This window comes from Lycium ferocissimum, unplaced genomic scaffold (genome assembly GCF_029784015.1).
Source record: "Lycium ferocissimum isolate CSIRO_LF1 unplaced genomic scaffold, AGI_CSIRO_Lferr_CH_V1 ctg7645, whole genome shotgun sequence".
Lineage (NCBI taxonomy): Eukaryota > Viridiplantae > Streptophyta > Magnoliopsida > Solanales > Solanaceae > Lycium > Lycium ferocissimum.
The window spans coordinates 24,607-43,703 of NW_026726883.1; the positions used below are offsets into that span (position 1 = coordinate 24,607).

The 19,097-nt window shown below is 48.9% G+C and overlaps 2 long non-coding RNA genes across 2 annotated transcripts in view; both read right to left on the reverse strand.

The window, feature by feature from the left end:
- LOC132045685 (uncharacterized) overlaps positions 1 to 4,875 on the reverse strand; it is a 28,085-nt gene extending 23,210 nt beyond the window's left edge. Inside the window, exon 1 of the long non-coding RNA XR_009412507.1 lies at positions 4,790 to 4,875. This is a non-coding gene — a long non-coding RNA (uncharacterized LOC132045685). The remainder of the gene's footprint in view (positions 1 to 4,789) is intronic.
- Positions 4,876 to 5,589: 714 nt separating this feature from the next.
- Positions 5,590 to 7,203, reverse strand: LOC132045686 (uncharacterized). Its single transcript, XR_009412508.1, has 3 exons — positions 6,900 to 7,203; positions 5,739 to 6,868; positions 5,590 to 5,663 (listed from the first exon to the last, which is right to left on the reverse strand). It is a non-coding gene; the product is annotated as an uncharacterized LOC132045686 (long non-coding RNA).
- Between the last annotated feature and the right edge of the window lie 11,894 nt (positions 7,204 to 19,097).

Here is a 19,097-nt window from a genome sequence, read left to right on the forward strand (position 1 = left end):
CTTTAGGACCCGTATGAAGAAATAGCAAGAGAAGGGAGGTACTCGAAGGCGGTTAGCATATAAGGAGCCCCCAAAAGGGGGGGAGACCATATTATATTAGACCTAAAAAGGAATCGCAACACTATCAAGTACCAGAAAAGGAAATCTATTAGCTTGGAATCAGAGTACAAAAATATGTCGGTGTGTCGCAAGAATACTTGGGAGAAAAGTAGAAACGAAGTAACAATGAGTGTACCAAGAGACGGATATGAGAGTAAGGAAGTAGCCTATAGCCGATCGTTAAGTAAAGACTGCGTACCAAGACATGGCTTTCGCTAAGATGCGGTGACGATCAATAACGGGGAAAGAAATGTCCCGGAAAGGATAGGGATAACAAAGTTGATATGGCGAAGTAGGAAAACATATGACGTGGAGCAAGGACTCATGAAAAGGTCAAGGAGTTTGAGTATAAGAAAAATGAGGCAAAGGATAAGAAACGGGCATAAAGGAAGGAACAACTATAAACGGAACCCTCCCGTAGTACTGTGATGCCCGTAAGATCAATTGAACATTCGAGGACGAATGTTCTAAAGGAGGGGAGGATGTTATAACCCGTACTTCGTACGTGCGGACGTTGGGAGAAGTTAAGGACAAGACTATGTTCTAAAATTATTTTAATGCATTAGTAGGTTATGAGCATTATTTACGGACGTTGGTAGTATGGAAATAATGAGAAAGGTTAAGGGTAAAAAGGAAAATTCGGAAAAGGGTTCATGGAAAATATTGCGGAGGACTAAGGGTAAAATGGGAATTTCATAAGAGTCTTGGAAGTTCATGAAAAATTCATGTTGGCCATGTGACATAAAAATATGTCCACATTTCATTATTTAATGGGGGCTAGTTGTAGATTATAAAAAAAAATTATGGGCCAAAGCTTGCATGAGAAGCTAAAGGATCATTTTTGTCCATTTTCAAGAAATTTCAAGAAAAGAGAAGAAAAATCTAGAAAAGAAAGAAGAGAGGCATGTGACCAAACTTGAGGGACCTAAGCATAAATATGGATAAGTAGTGGAAGACATATGTATATATATGTGGTCATCTTTTTAATTTAAGAGAGCTAGAACAAAAAAAAAAAAAAAAAAGATGAAGAGAGAATATAGTAGTTTCGGCCATGGCTCTCAAAATTGAGCCATGGGAAATTGACCAAGGAAAATTATTTTCTCCTAGTCTTCCTACTAAATGGAAGGTCCTTTACAACGTGGTATAATTGTTTCGGGAGATAGGCCATCCGTTTCGTCGTTTCCGCATTCTAGCCAAGTGAAGAAGTTGAAGAGGAAAGGTAAGATTTAATCCCCTTTTATATGTTGTGAAGGGTTTACTTGTGTTGTGGTGTGTGGAAGTAAATGAAATTCATGAAATATATATGTATGGTGTGTTTGGCCGTGCATGAGTGTGTATGTAAGGTTGTGTTGGAGTAATGAATCAATGGTACTCAACATGTTTGTGTGTTGTGGTAATATGTAGAAAATGAATGGAATTCATGGAATGATGAATAATGAGGAATGGCCGTGTAGGGGCTGCTTGGTATGCAAGAAATGAATCAATGTTTCTTATTATTTTAGTCGTCGTTGCTAAGAATTATGTGATGAAAATGGAAATTATGAAATCATCCATGTTGGTGTGTAGTTGTATATACATGGTGTTGGCCGAATGGAGTAGGTGTTGGGTAGAAATGATGAATTAATTTTATTTTAGTAGTTTGATTGTTATGTTGTTGTTATATTGTATAGAGATGGATGAAAATGCATGAAGACATGTAAGGAGTGATTATGGTTGAAATAGGTGTTTTGGTAAGTTAGTGTAAATTGATGTAATTTGATATTCTAGTCGTTGTCGATATGGATCATGTAATGTGTAGTGAAGGTTGTTGTTGAAGTTAATGCGTACGAATGATCATGAAATACATGGTTGTGTGGAATTGGAAGGTTTCGGGTAAAGTAAGATGTTGATTGAGTTGTTGAAAGATTATGTGAATTAAATTGAATTGAATTGAATTGAATATGAATGGAATGTTGTTAGTAAGATTGTTGGCATTGTTGTTGGTTTGGCCGAGTTGAATTCTCGGATTGTTGTTAATGGATAAATTGGGCCGAGCCATATTCTCGGGGGTGGTATATATTTACGGGGGAGATGCCGCCGAAATTTCGGCACATAAGTGAATGTACTTGAAAGGTTAAGACAAGTATATGTCGATGAATCTAACGATAGTGTCGATCTTCTTGAATGTAGACTAACAAGTTGGACGAATAAGCGTAGCTAGTAAGGCGCGCGTGGTATGTTAAGGCTCGTCCTTTTTCTTTCTATGGCATGAATCATACATTGCGACTTTATGAATGCTCCCATAACGTCCTTGTTTCCAAAAGTTAGAAATTATGATTTCAAAGCATGATTTTCTTCTTAAAAGTTTATAAATGTTTTCAAAAATATTCATTTTTCTCCAAAATCCAAGTTTTACGTTTTTGATAGTTTTTATGACTAAAACGACGACTATGGCTTTATGATGACAATGATGATGCCCGATATGAAGAAACGTCTATGATGAACATGCCAAGGATATGTCTTTACCATGAATACGACGATATGAAATGTTAAGCTATTTTTGGATAATGACTATTTTAAAGGTTCGTACTTCAAACGCTCATAACTTTCTTATCTTGAACCGGATTGACCCGAAATTTGTTTTGCGTGCCCAAGTGATGATCGGTATTATATTTCCTTGACGGTCTCACCTTATAATGCTCGTTCCTCCAAGGTGGGACACGATGATCCCGATTATTCCATAATGCGATCGGATGTTACCGACCTTATGTCGCTCCGGTTGATACATGACTTTTCTTGGAATCTCATGCATATTGCTTATACGATAAATGTATATGATACATGATATTGATGAATGTATATGTATATGGGGAATGGGGAAGGGCAAGCGTTATATAACCCACCGATTCCATCCCGGATTCATCCGGACGCGGGGACGCCGCACGCGACGTTCGTTTACGTGATGTATATATATATGGATATGGGGGAGAGCCGGATACGTACAAGAATAAGAAACACCGAATGTGCATTGTATGACATGTTGGGATACCGTGGGAAGGGGGAGGGAGAGCCGATGTATTCGGCGTCCGTACGATGATTAAAGGATACCGTTTATCCGAAATGTTCGTCTCCGCATATGTGAATAAGGAACACCGTTTTTCGAAAAAGTCTAAGCATACATGGCAATTGCCAAGAAGGCATTCATATGTACAAGTTACTTCTATCCCATGACAAGTTTTAAATGTCTGAGATGTTATTATTCATACGTTATATCTCTTTACTATGCTACTATTCATGCCTTACATACTCAGTACATTGCTCGTACTGACCCCCTCTTCTTCGGGGGCTGCGTTTCATGCCGCGCAGGTACAGCCAAGCGAGTAGGAGCCATTATAGAAGATGACCCAGCAATGTTGGCAAGCTCCATTCGCCCTGGAGGGTTGCCGAGTCAGCGTACATGTGCTATGATTTCGATCGCGCAAGTTAGAGACTTTGCGTACGTTGTCGTGGGTATAAGATGTCGGTCGTGAGCGGCTCCATAAGCCGTTGTATTGTTGTGCATTGTATTAAAAGTATTACACGTTGCGCTTTTTGTTTGATTTGGAAAAGTATGAAAAGCATGTTTGTCTTTCCGGAAAAAAAAAAAAAAAAAAAAACTATCGCTATGTATTTATGATTTGGCTAAAGGCCCAAAAGATAGCTACGAGTGTTACGATAGTAAGAGGGTTCGCTCGGCCTAAGTAAGGGTCGGGTGCCCATCACACCCTAGAAAGACACTACCTTCATTGCGCAGCCTCGCGTGCCCCGAGCGGCCAAACCATGCCCGAGCGGCGCGCCGCACGCACGCGGGCCAAACGAGTGTCAACCGCTCGCATAGATATGTTCCATTGCATATCTTAAGTGTAGCAAGGGTGTCGGATCCGATATGCACGGGGTGTCGGCGCCCCGCATGCAGTGTCAGCCGTGCGGGCGTTGTGCACCATGTCACGGGCCGCCTCCTTTATAGTGTCAGCGGTACACTAATGGCCCGTGCGGCGCCCGTAGTCCAGGCGAACTACGAGCCAGTCTATAATGATAGTCCCAGGACTCATGGCACGACCTTGTGCCTATGGCGTTGGAGGCTTAGCGTCAACAGTGCTGCTGGGTCGATGTCAAGGCCTTGGCCTTGCTTGTATGCCCCTGTGGCATGTTTCATATGTTGGGTCTTTGCCTGCACACACACCTAAGGTCGGCTATGGACATGACAGTCCCTGGCCTGGTGCTGAGCGTCGCTGGGGCGCGCACAGTCCAATCCTCAAGCTTGACACTTGTCGGGTGCCTGTGCACTTAACCGGTGCGACGCCTGAGTAGGGCAATTCTTGAATCCTTGGCCTGTGTCATGAGTGTCCTTTGTGGTATGCCTATGATGAGGCTTTGCTAAATATCCGTCCTTTGACATACTATGCCTTGCATGGTGCGTCCTTTGCCAACGTACACGTCTGGACCGACCTTGCTCGCAGGGTCGAACCCGAGCCAAGCTCACAAGTCAACACACGAGGCTCTAGAGAGAGGTGCCTCGAGTGTTCAATCGGCATGGAGGTTTTCTTATTCTCAAGGATAACCCGCGGGCATGTCGGTCCATACGTGAGCGTGGCCCTCGTTGGGCGCCCATAGGCCATACTATGGCCGAGCGCCGCCCATGAGTTGCGTAACTCGTATGGGTACCTAGGACCCATTGGGGATGCCTAGGCAGGCCCTTGAGGTTGGCCCCCAAGGTTGCTCACTTGGTGCGGCTTGATGGTGGCACGCACGGGGGAGTATGTCTCGAGCCGAGGCCCTTATATATGCTTTAAAAGTAAAAGCCCAAGTTTTAGCACTGGACATGATTCTGCCCGATAATCACAATTGACCTTTCTCAATAATTCGAACTCCAAATGCGGCGCCGTCTATTTCTAACTCTTTCTCTTAAGTTCCTTCACTCCTCCATGAAGTTTCATCTCATTCCCACGCTCGCGGAACGAGATATGGCCAAGGTCGTCGACATTGCTCCGGGCTAGTCAAGCCCTTAGGTAAATGATGTTCAGATGATGCCAAATTTGGTAAGCACATTCAATAGCATCCTAGGAAGGGTGTGTTCACCCGAAATCCCAAGATTCCATCCATAGCTCGGAGGCGGCCCGCTCAAGGTGCGTGCTCGACGACCCGTGGGCTCATCAAGCAAAACTTCCTTGGGATATGCAATGGAACATATCTATGTCCGTGGGCGTCGACGCACCCGTGGGCTGTGTGTGCAAAACTTCTTTGCTACTCTTAGGATATGCAATGGAGCATATCTAAGATAATTGTTGTCACGGGCCGCCTCCTTTATAGTGTCAGCGGTACACTAATGGCCCGTGCGGCGCCCGTAGTCCAGGCGGACTACGAGCCAGCCTAATGATAGTCCCAGGACTCATGGCACGACCTTGTGCCCATGGCATCGAGGCTTGGAGGCTTAGCGTCGGCGGTGTGCCGGGTCGATGTCAAGGCCTTGGCCTTGCCTTGCTTGTATGCCCCCGTGGCATGTTTCATATGTTGGGTCTTTGCCTGCACACACACACTGGGGTCGGCTATGGACATGGCAGTCCCTCGCCTGGTGCTGAGCGTCGCTGGTGCGCGCACAGTCCAATCCTCAAGCTTGACACTGGCCTGGTGCCGGTGCACCTGGCTGGTGCGACGCCCGAGTAAGGCAACTCCTGAATCCTTGGCCTGTGTCATGTGTGTCCTTTGTAGTATGCCTATGATGAGGCTTCGCTAAATGTGGCCCTCGAGGCATACTCCCATCTTGCATGGTGCAGCGTTGCCCTATGGCTGCACGTCTAGGCCAACGGACCCTTGCTCGCTAGGCCCGAACCTGAGCCAAGCTCACAAGTCAACACACGAGGCTCTCAGGAGAGGTGCCTCGAGTGTTCAATCGGCACGGAGGGTTTTCTTATTCTCAAGGATAGCCCGCAGGGCATGGTCGGTCCATACGTCAAGCCTCCGGCCCTCGTTGGGCGCCCAACGCTGGCCTGTGGCCGAGCGCCGCCCATAGAGTTGCGTAACTCGTATGGGTACCTAGGACCCTTTGGGGATGCCTAGGCAGCCCTTGAGGTTGGCCCCCAAGGTTGCTCACTTGGTGCGGCTTGATGGTGGCACGCACGGGGGAGGCTGGCTGAGCTGAGACACCTGTGCCCCCCTTATATATGCTTTAAAAAGAAAAGCCCAAGTTTTAGCACTGGACATGATTCTGCCCGAGAATCACAATTGGCCTTTCTCAATGATTCGAACTCCAAATGAGGCGCCGTCTGTTCCTAACTCTTTCTCTTGACTTCCTTCACTCCTCCATGAAGTTTCATCTCATCCCCATGCTCGTGGAACGAGATATGGCCTTAGGGAGCTTTGACACTGACATCGCTCCTTGGCTAAGTCAAGCCCTTAGGTAAATGATGTTCAAGTGACGCCAAACTTGGTAAGCACATTCAATAACATCCTAGGAAGGGTGTGTTCACCCGAAATCCCAAGATTCCATCCATAGCTCGAAAACGCTCGGGACTGACACTCAGGCTCGCACGGGGGTCGTGCGTCGACGACCCGTGGGCTCATCTCAGATCCTTGCTAAACTTCCTTGCTACACTTAAGATATGCAATGGAACATATCTATGATGATTGTGGGCTCCCGTCCGTCGGCACCCATGTTGGTGCACGTCGCCCGCACGGCCGACACCGCCCGCGGGGGGACACTGCCGTGGGCCGGCACTGCCTGTGCGGCTGGCACTGCCTGTGCGGCTGGTGCCTGTGGGCTGGCACTGCCTGCGCGCTGGCACTCGTTTGGCCCGCTCGGGGCGTGCGGGGTTACGGGCGCTAAGGCACAATGAAGGCAGCCCGTAACATTCTCCCCCACTCAAGCTAGGCATCGTCCTCGATGCCTCATAACGCCAACGACAACCCGGAGTTTGATCCCTCGGGGTTTTACATCGCGGCCCCAAATCCTGTGGGTTGGCAACCCATGTGTGTTCTTCTTGAAAATGGAGTCGTGCCCGTGCACTGCTCCCCCAAGTTTCTTCCAAGCGTGCCTCTGCACTTCACCTCCCGGTGTTCACTTGGAAAGCGCCTCCGCGCTTGCACCCTCTGGTGGCTAACTTCGTGGTGACCTCGTTGTCAACCACGCCATGATCCTCACGGCAACTGATGCACCCTCTGGTGGCCTAACTTTGAGTGGTGGCATTCTTGCTTGCCACATGATGATTGTAGCAAATGGCAAATCTGTTTTGGAGGTCTGCTTCCGACTGGTAGTTTACATCTGAGACTCATTGCCCGACTAAGGCACTTGGTTTACAGCCAGTTGATGTACTGCTCCCTTTGTATCTTTAGCCCGGTTTAGGATTGGCACACCCTGGTGTGGCACACGCAACCCCCACTATGTATGGTGCGGTCTCTTTGCTTTGCTTGTGGAAGATTTTTCTCCAATTGGAAATGCATGGACCCAATGCTGTCGCAATGGGTGAGTACTCCCTCACATGGGTGGCGGCAGTACTGATGTGCTGATGTCGATGTTCCAAGATGTCCTCATCTCTTGGCGACAAGCTAGCAATGGCGCCCTTGGTGGGCGATGAAAGATGATGGCGGCCTGATGGCCGATGATGTGAGGACGACCTGCTGGCCGATGATGTGAAGACGATGTTGGTCCGATGATGCGAGAACCATATGAACGCCGCGATCCGTTTGTCCCTTGGTATGGCACCGATGATCGTGTGCGCATCCCCGATCCGGACTCTATATGCCTGCTGATGATCTGATGATTCATATGCGCATCCCTTGGTATGGCACCAATGTCGTGATGATAGCCTGATGGCTATTGTGGGCATCCCTTGTTGTGGCGCTCTCGCCAACCATGCTGTTAGGGACCCCTTTTCTATTTTGGGCAACTCGCCTTGATGGGTGTGTAAGCAAGGTCAAGTACCAATATGATGACTCAGAGTGACTTGCAATTTGAGCCGATGCCCGGGTGGCAAGTTGTGACTGACATGACGTTGTTTATTCCCTGGCATTGGTGGTTGCTTGAAGTTCAACTCTAACCCAAGCTGCAACGAATATGGCCTCTGGAAGACCATGCTGCACCATGGCATCTTCGGTAACTGTTATGCTTGGTCCCATGTGGTACTGAGAAGAACTCTTAGAACTCACACCTGGTGGGTACTTGATTTTTCTGCTCGAAGGGAGATAGCTTCATACATGCGTGACCCTAGGTCTTTGTTCTCAAATTGATCCTCCCATGCTTGATGCCCGATTCTCCAGTGTGGTACCTGTGTTACCGTCCTGGTTGTTCGGTATCCCTTTGTATAGATCACATTCTCGAACTTGGAGCTTAACTATTCCCCACTCTTATGTTTAACCTTGATCTTTGCCTCCTCACTTCGGTGATTCAGCATGATGAAATGCCTAACCCACGCGTCGTGGATCGATGATTTTATCGCCATGTTTCTCGCCATGCGATCAGCCTGATCTTGGTGTTGTTTCGTGTGTTTGGCTTAACAACACAGGTATGCGACATGGGCCTCCCCACGTTCAGTGGTTCGGCTCTTTAATGACATTGCCTCCCTACGTGGTAGGTCGGCTGCTTCCTGATTCTTCCTCCCCATTTAACTGGTTTGGCATTCCATTACAAATGTGGTGGATGGTTCCACCTGCTGATTGTGACATATGAACTCCCCGCAAAGAAGCCTGCTCACAGGTCCTTCCTTACGTTGTCGCGGCTCATTGGCGCGCCTCGCTCTAGCTCGGTATCACCCAATGGCTAGAGCTCAAAACGGGAGATTGCTCTCCCTCCATGATGATAGGTATGATGGTAGATTATTGGCGGTAGCTCGCCTCTCGTAACACGTAGCCTTGATGATCGCACGCTAGAGCTTGCCCCTTGCTTTGGGAAGTATAAGCCCACTGGATGTAGACATGGTTGTTGAGGAACTCGCCTTCTATTGCTTGCGACCTTTATGATGGCTAGACGTCCAATGTAATAATTCCCGCAATTGTGTGCCCTCAGGCAATGCTTGGGGTCTACCCTTTAGGGAGGATAGTCGAAAAGATGCAGCTATTGTGTACATAGACCAGAGACCTTGACTGGCAAGTTTTGATGCACTCACCGTCTCTACCTTCTGATGATTTAGCGAGTCCATGATTCGCTGAATAAAGTTGCTAACCGACTGCCAACAGAGTGTTTATAACACTGATGGATTGTGGACATATCCCCAGTAGCATAGCCCAATGGTGCTGCCTGTTGACCAGACGCGTCTCAATGGAATCCCTCTGAAATTAGTGCTCATTGTGTGAAAGCCATCCTTGAAAGTGCGTCGATGGAATTCAGATGTTTCAACATGAAATCACCTTATGCAACCGATGGCGGAAACAACGGTTGTGGCATGACATGATTATGAAAAATGTGGTTCATGGCTGATGAAGAAAATTTTAACGGAAACTGAGTACAACCAATCCCCTTTAGTCAGTGGCATCTGGTTTGCTGACTTGATTGGCATTAAGAACATCGCTTCCTGCCTTGATAGGAACTCTGCACTGACATTCAATAATGCACTGATGATATGATCTCTGTGCTCTGATACCAACTGTCACGGGCCGCCTCCTTTATAGTGTCAGCGGTACACTAATGGCCCGTGCGGCGCCCGTAGTCCAGGCGGACTACGAGCCAGCCTAATGATAGTCCCAGGACTCATGGCACGACCTTGTGCCCATGGCATTGGAGGCTTAGCGTCAGCAGTGCCGCTGGGTCGATGTCAAGGCCTTGGCCTTGCCTTGCTTGTATGCCCCTGTGGCATGTTTCATATGTTGGGTCTTTGCCTGCACACACACCTGGGGTCGGCTATGGACATGGCAGTCCCTCGCCTGGTGCTGAGCGTCGCTGGTGCGCGCACAGTCCAATCCTCAAGCTTGACACTGGCCTGGTGCCGGTGCACCTGGCTGGTGCGACGCCCGAGTAAGGCAACTCCTGAATCCTTGGCCTGTGTCATGTGTGTCCTTTGTAGTATGCCTATGATGAGGCTTCGCTAAATGTGGCCCTCGAGGCATACTCCCATCTTGCATGGTGCAGCGTTGCCCTATGGCTGCACGTCTAGGCCAACGGACCCTTGCTCGCTAGGCTGAACCTGAGCCAAGCTCACAAGTCAACACACGAGGCTCTTAGGAGAGGTGCCTCGAGTGTTCAATCGGCACGGAGGGTTTTCTTATTCTCAAGGATAGCCCGCAGGGCATGGTCGGTCCATACGTCAAGCCTCCGGCCCTCGTTGGGCGCCCAACGCTGGCTCGTGGCCGAGCGCCGCCCATAGAGTTGCGTAACTCGTATGGGTACCTAGGACCCTTTGGGGATGCCTAGGCAGCCCTCGAGGTTGGCCCCCAAGGTTGCTCACTTGGTGCGGCTTGATGGTGGCACGCACGGGGGAGGCTGGCTGAGCTGAGACACCTGTGCCCCCCTTATATATGCTTTAAAAAAGAAAAGCCCAAGTTTTAGCACTGGACATGATTCTGCCCGAGAATCACAATTGGCCTTTCTCAATGATTCGAACTCCAAATGAGGCGCCGTCTGTTCCTAACTCTTTCTCTTGACTTCCTTCACTCCTCCATGAAGTTTCATCTCATCCCCATGCTCGTGGAACGAGATATGGCCTTAGGGAGCTTTGACACTGACATCGCTCCTGGCTAAGTCAAGCCCTTAGGTAAATGATGTTCAAGTGACGCCAAACTTGGTAAGCACATTCAATAACATCCTAGGAAGGGTGTGTTCACCCGAAATCCCAAGATTCCATCCATAGCTCGAAAACGCTCGGGACTGACACTCAGTGCTCGCACGGGGTCGCGTGCGTCGACGACCCGTGGGCTCATCTCGCATCCTTGCTAAACTTCCTTGCTACACTTAAGATATGCAATGGAACATATCTATGATGATTGTGGGCTCCCGTCCGTCGGCACCCATGTTGGTGCACGTCGCCCGCACGGCCGACACTGCCGGGCCGGCATCGCTCGCGGGCCGGGGCTGCGTGCGCTGCGCGGGCTGGCCGTGACATTGTGCATCCGCGCTGTGCGGCTGGCACTGTGGCCCGGCTGGTGCGGGGTGGGCTGGCACAATGAAGGCGCGCGCTGGCACTCGTTTGGCCCGCTCGGGGCGTAGGGTTCCTTGAGTGGTGGCATTCTTGCTTGCCTTGCCAAATGATGATTGTAGCAAATGGCAAATCCGTTTTGGAGGTCCGCTTCCGACCGGTAGTTTACATCTCGAGACCATTGCCCGATTAAGGCACTTAGTTTACGACCGCCGATGTCTTGCTCCCTTTGTATCTTTAGCTCGATTTAAGATTGGCACACCCTGATGTGGCACATGCAACCCCCACTATGTATGGTGCGGTCTCTTTGCTTTGCTTGTGGAAGATTTTCCTCCAGTTGGAAATGCATGGACCCAATGCGCCGTCGCAATGGGTGACCTCATACTCCACATGGTGGCGGCAAAGATGTGCCGATGCCGATGTTCCAAGATGTCCTCATCTCTTGGCGACACACGCTAGCAATGGCGCCTTGGCGGGCGATGAAAGATGATGGCGGCTGGCACACGCGATAAAGACGACGGCCCGCTCACGAAGATTTTCTCCGACGATGTGAAGACGACGATGGGTCGATGATGTGAGAACGCATAAGATAGCCGATGACTCGGTCGGCGACACGCCGACGATGTGAGAACGGCATATTGGCCGATGACCGACCATATGTATGTCACCGATATCGATGCATATGTCGCCGATGATCCGATGATTCAATATGCGCAGAACCTATACAATGACCCATATAAGCATCCTGCGTGGCACCAATATCGTGATGATAGCCCGACGGCTTGTGTGGGCTATTGTGGGCATCCCTTGTTGGGCTCTCTCGCCAACCATGCTGTTAGGGACCCCTTTTCTCTTTTTGGGCAACTCACCTTGGTGGGTGTGTAAGCAAGGTTAAGTACCAATCATGACGAGTGGCTTTTGATTTCGAGCCGATGCCCGGTGGCAAATTGCGACCGATAATGACGTTGTTTATTCCCCGGCATTGGTGGTTGCTCGAAGTTCAACTCTAACCCAAGCCGCAACGAATATGGCCTCGGAAGACCATGCCGCACCATGGCATCTTCGGAACTCGTTATGCTTGGTGCCACGTGGTACCGAGAAGAACTCTTAGAACTCACACCCGGTGGGTACTTGATTTTTCTCCGCTCGGGGAGATAGCTTCATACATGCGTGACCTAGGTCTTTGTTCTCAAATTGATCCTCCCATGCTTGATGCCCGATTCTCCAAAGCCGTGGTACCTGTGTTACCGTCCTGGTTGTTCGGTATCCCTTTGTATAGATCACATTCTCGAACTTGGAGCTTAACTATTCCCCACTCTTATGTTTAATGATCTTTGCCTCCTCACTTCGGTGATTCAGCATGATGAAATGCCTAACCCACGCGTCGTGGATCGATGATTTTATCGCCATGTTTCTCGCCATGCGATCAGCCTGATCTTGGTGTTGTTTCGTGTGCTGGCTTAACAACACAGGTATGCGACATGGGCCTCCCCACGTTCAGTGGTTCGGCTCTTTAATGACATTGCCTCCCTACGTGGTAGGTCGGCTGCTTTCGATTCTCGCCTCCCCATTTAACCGGTTTGGCATTCCATTACAAATGTGGTGGATGGTTCCACCGCCGATTGTGACATATGAACTCCCCGCAAAGCCCTGCTCACGTGTTCTTCCTTACGTTGTCGCAGCTCCTTGGCGTGCCACGCTCTAGCTCGGTATCACCCAATGTCTAGAGCTCAAAATTGGAGATTGCTCTCCCTCCATGGTGATAGGTATGATGATAGATTATTGGCGACAGCTCGCCTCTCGTAACACGTAGCCCTGATGATCACAAGCTGGAGCTTGCCCCTTGCTTCAGGCGTATAAGCCCACTGGATGTTGACATGGTTGTTGACGAACTCGCCTTTCATTGCTTGCAATCTTTTTGATGGCTAGGCGTTTAATGTTGTAGTTTTCGCAATTGTGCGCCCTCAGGCAATGCTTGTGGTCCACCCTTCATCGAGGACACTCGAAAAGATGCAGCTGTTTTGTACATCGACAAGAGACCTTGACTGGGCAAGTTTTTGGTGCACTCACCGTCTCTACCTGATGTTTTAGAGAGTCCATGATTCGCTGAATGAAGCTGCTAACCGATCGCCAACGTGGTAGTTTTACAACACTGACGGATGTGGACGCATCCCCAGCAGCATAACCCAATGGTGCTACCTGCTGACCAGATGCGTCTCAATGGAATCCCTCTGAAATTAGTGCTCATTGTGTGAAAGCCATCCTTGAAGGTACGTCGATGAAATTCGGATGCTTCAACATGAAATCACCTTATGCAACCGATGGCGGAAACAACGGTTGTGGCATGACATGATTCTGAAAATGTGGTTCATGGTTGATGAAGAAAATTTTAACGAAAACTGAGTACAACCAACTCTCCTTTAGTCGGTGGCATACGGTTCGCCGACTTGATTGGCATTAAGAACATCGCTTCCTGCCTTGATAGGAACTCTGCACTGACATTCAATAATGCACTAATGATATGATCTTTGTGCTCTGATACCAATTATGGGCACACCAGCAACGCTCAGCACCAGGCGAGGGGCTGTCATGTCCGTAGCCAACCCCAGGTGTGTGTGCAGGCAAAGACCCAACATATGAAACATGCCACAGGGGCATACAAACAAGGCAAGGCCAAGGCCTTGACATCGACCCAGTGGCACCGCTGAAGCTAAGCCTCCAAAGACAAGGGTAAAAGTCGTGCCATGAGTCCTGGGACTATCATTAGGCTGGCTCGTAGTCCGCCTAGACTACGAGCGCCGCACGGGCCATTAGTGTACCGCTGACACAATGAAGGAGGCGGCCCGTGACAATTGACTTGTGAGATTGGCTTGGGTTCAGCCTTGCAAGCAGGGGTCCGTTGGCCTGGACGTGCAGTCGTGGGGTGACGCTGCACTACGAGGGATGGAAGTATGTTGCGAGGGCCATGTTTGCCAATGCCATGGGACAACCATATGCACATAAAAGAGGTCAGCGCATGACGAAGGCCAAGGATTGGAAGTTGCCCTACTCGGGCGCGAGATAAGGCAAGTGTAAAGCTTGAGGATAGGACTGTGCGCGAGGAGCGATGGTCAGTGCCAGGCAAGGGACATGTATGTCCGTAGCCAACCCAAGGGGTGCGCATAGACGAGACCCAGCATATGTAATGCGCCACGAGAGTATGCTAGCAAGACAAGGCTGAATCCTTGACATCAAACGGGCGGCAAGGAACGCTAAGCCTCTGAGGCAAGCTTCATCATAGGCATGGGGTCGTGCCGAGAAAACCTGGGATAAGGAAAGGCTGGCTTGCAGTCAGGTGGGACTATAGGTGCCGCACGGGCTATTTGTGTGCCGCTGCCGCTTAGGAGGAGTCGGCCCATGACAGTCCACATGCTTTGGCAGCGCGCGCCGAACACAGGCCCCAGCGCACGACATCAGATGCCGCGCGCTGCTGCCCATGCCGGCGTCACAAGGCCAAAGCAAGCCCCGCTAGACACGAAAAACCCTCGCCCGCCCGAGCGTCCGAACCCACTGAGGCGAAGAAGGCCCCCCAAGCTGCCTGCACGGGCACAGCCCGCGATGGACCGACGGCGCCTGACGGGTCGCTGGCTTAGCCCCGTGCACGCGGCTCGCCCCGGGAGCCGGCCCCAAGGGCCAGCACGCAGAACTCGCCGCACGACACGAAGGCACCGCCTTGTCCCGTCATTGGCGGACAGCCCCCCATGACCTGTGCCACCGCCAGCCTACTACGGGCGCGCAGCGGGTCGTCGTCTGCGTTTTTCTTGAGAACACGCCGGTGTCGTAGCACGGACTAGCCATGCAATGACGCCATGTGCCCACACTACTACACGCCCCCGCGCCTCGCCCAGCGTCAGTCACCTTGAAGTGCCCTCAACACCTCTACCCCCTTTATATATTCTTTAAAAAAAAAAAAAAACTAAGTGTCAGTAGTAGACATGTTTTTGCCAGAGAATCATACAAAACCCGTACAACCCCAATGTGCACATTCTAGTGTACAACTCATCTAATGTATTCTCAAATGACTTATAGGCATTGCAAATAATAGTTTTCATAAAAAAATATTTTTTTTGAATATTAATTTATTAATTCAAAAAATATATAATAAATAGATAAAATAATAGAAAAATGTACGAAAAATATAAAAACTTTAGAAAAAAATTCCCAATGCATCAAGAAACCTTCAAATACATAATGCACTACAAATTTGTACAAACAATGTTACATATGATATATTAAAATCCAAGAATTGCTAGCCATCGTTGTCTTACGGTCCAGGTCATCCATCCTTTCAACCATCGGCCCCTCGCAGCGGGCACAAGATTTCGTATCCTCTGGTCCCTCGACGATCGCTTCGAGGTCCGCAATGCGTTCCCCTTGAGTCTTCACCATGGCTGGTGACAAAACCCGTCAAAACTTTTTCCTTCGTTTGCTAGCCAATCCAAAACTTGGCTCTGATACCAACTGTTACGCGGCGCCTTCTTGAGATGTTTAGAAGGGCGACGTAAGGCTAAGTAATCCGACTTCCGTGTGATCACTATCCGCCAACCTGAGGTCCCCTCTACACGCTAGACTAGATTGTCGGTGCGGGTGTAGGAAAACCATGTCGTCAACAATTTGCAATGAGAGAATTGAAAACGAAAATGCTTGCTTGTATTAATAAAGAATTGATTACAAAGAGCTGGGGTGTTCGGGGGGAGAGAACACCTTTGCGTAAGATTTGAATGCTTTTTGATTTCACCAACTATATCCCCCCTAATAATGCTTTAAAAAAAAACCCAAGTTACGGAGGTAGACATAAAAAGCTAGAGAATCATACTACAAGAACGGAAGTAAACTACTATATATTTACATCAAAAAGTGACCTAATCAGAGCGGTGTCCATTACAAGAAACTTCGGATCATGGCACTGCCGTGCGCACCGGGGCGCGGGTAGGGTCGGGCGCGCGATGGGCGCTGGCTGACGTGTGCGCGCCCGGGGCGCCGGCGCGCCGTGCGCGCGCCGCCGGTGCCGGTCCGGCGCGCAGCGCCGGGCTGTCGGCGAGCCGGGCGGCCGCCCATCGACCGCGCGCGCGGGCTCGGCATGGGCGCATGGGCGCCGCTGGCCGACGGCGCTTTGGGCACGGGCCGGGGTGGGCACGGTCCACGAGCGACGATGGGGCGACATTAGCATAGGCGTTCTTGTCGTTTGGCGCGACCGAGACCACGGGGTCGTTCATGACGGGGCCGTGGGGGTGCGACCAAGGGGTCATTGGGCATGGCGGTAAAGCCACCCATGACATTCTCCCCCACCTGATTTGGCGACGTCCTCGGAGCCTTCTTTGCAAGATAATCATCAATCAAATCCTGGAAGGCTTTCAAGTCTTTCACCCTTTCCCATGTGTTCTCCTCAGCATCGCATCCTATTCATTTCACCAAGAACTCCTGGTGGTCTTTCAGTGATGCATGAATCACCCGATCATCAAGTATGGCTTCTCTTTGCTCTTTTGCCAGATGATTTGTTTGCTCGAATACCGGGTATTGTGAGCTGGCTCCTTGAGGGATCATCCTTGTCTTCTTGAAAAGGTTTCAATAGGCTGACATGGAAAACTGGATGGATCTTCCACTAAGCTGGGACATCAATTCGGTAAGCCACTTCCCCAATGCGACGATGGGGCGACATTAGCATAGGCGTTCTTGTCGCTTAGTGCGACCGAGACCACGGGGTCGTTCATGACACTGGGGCCATGGGGTGCGACCAAGGGGTCATTGGGCATGGCGGTAAAGCCACCCATGACATTCTCCCCCACCTGATTTGGCGACGTCCTCGGAGCCTTCTTTGCAAGATAATCATCAATCAAATCCTGGAAGGCTTTCAAGTCTTTCACCCTTTCCCATGTGTTCTCCTCGGATCGCATCCTATTCATTTCACCAAGAACTCCCGGTGGTCTTTGATGACGAATCACCCGATCATCAAGTATGGCTTCTACTCTTGCTTTTTGCCCGGATGATTTGTTTGCTCGAATACCGGGTATTGTGAGCTGGCTCCTTGAGGGATCATCCTTGTCTTCTTGAAAAGGTTTCAATAGGCTGACATGGAAAACTGGATGGATCTTCCACTAAGCTGGGACATCAATCCGGTAAGCCACTTCCCCAATGCGTTTCACAATGGACAAAGGTCCAATATATTTTTGCAACAGGCGAGGGTCACTAGTCCCCACAAATAGGTACTGCTTTGGGATTTTCACCATCACTTTGTCACCAACTTGATACTCCACCAAACGACGATTTTGGTCAGCATGTTTCTTCATCCGCTTCTGGTCCTTCTCAAGGTAGCTCCGCACTATCTCTAGGTTCTGCTTCCATTCCTTAGAGAAGCTAGCAGCTCTAGGAGATTTAGACACATTTGGGGCATCAACAGTATGTGGGAGGAGTGGTTGCTGCCCGGTAACAATTTCAAAAGCGCTCTTGTTGGTACTCGAGCTCTTTTGGGCATTGAAACACAACTGAGCAGCATCCAAGAGCTTCACCCAATTCCTCTGAGAACCAGTCACAAAGTGCCGAAGATAGTCCTCCAGCATGCCATTGAACCGTTCCGTCTGGCCGTCAGATTGGGGATGAAAACTCGAACTATAGCTCAACTTGGAACCCATGCATCTGAAGAGCTGGGTCCAAAAATTGCTAGTGAAGCGAGAATCGCGATCACTAACAATATCCCTGGGCAGACCCCAATATTTAACAATGTGAGCAAAGAAGAGTCGAGCCGTCTCTTCCGCTGAAACATATTTAGGGGCCGCAATGAAAGTAGCATATTTGAAAAACCGATCCACCACAACCGATGTTATATCCCGTATTTTGTACATTGGGACAATCCGAGCTAACCATGATAAGTTAAGGACAAGACTATTCCGGGATACGAGGTTGAGACTTTTAATTTCCGATATTGTTCTAAGGCATAAGTTGCTTATGATTTTATTGGCATGGAATATTAAGGAAAAGTTGGGGTTAAAAGTTAATTTTGAAAAGTTAAAATTCATGAACAAAAGGGGCCATGTGGCCGTGTATTATGTGTGGGCCATAGGGCCACATGTGTTAATTATATATGTGTATTAGATGACCAAATTAATCATTTTCATCATCTTCCACCCCTTAGAAAATTCAAGAAACTTGGAGAAATACAAAAGAGGCCATTCGGCCATGGTAAGGAAAAATTGAGGTCCAAAAATAGTGATCAAAAAAATATTTTCTTCTAGGTTTGCAACCAATTGGAAGGTCCTAATTAACGTGGAGTGGTTGTTAGAGTAAGCCCACCATTCGTTTTTAAGTAGAGACACACCTAGCCAAGTTGAAGAACTAAGTGAAAAAGGTAAGGTTCAATCTTCTTCTTTTATATGTTATGGATGGTTTGTATGTTGTAGTATGTAGAAATGAATGAAATTCATGATAATATGGATGTTGATGTTGAACCGTGTATGTTGATACTTGGCCGTGTATATGTGATGTTGTGTAGGAGTGGTGAATTAATTGTATTTAGCATGTTTGGGTGTTGTTGTAGTGTGTGGAAATGGATGAAAATCATGGAATTTGTGTGTTGTGTTGTGGCCGAATATGGGCTGATTTGGTGAAGGCATGTTGAACTAATTTTATGTAGTATTTTGGTTGTTCTTGTTGTGGATTCTATGACGATAACGAAAGTTTAATGATTCATGTTGAAGTTGTATTTGTTGTGGGCTGTTTTGGAAGTTAATATGATGCTAATATAGTTCTTGTATTTATGAGAATAATGTTGTTAACGTGTGGATTGTTGGCGTAGTTCATGAATTTGGAAGAAAGAAATGTGTTGTTGTTGTTCTTATTGCATTTGGAAGTTTTCGGGTGGATTGGAGTTTTGGTTTGGTTGTTTTG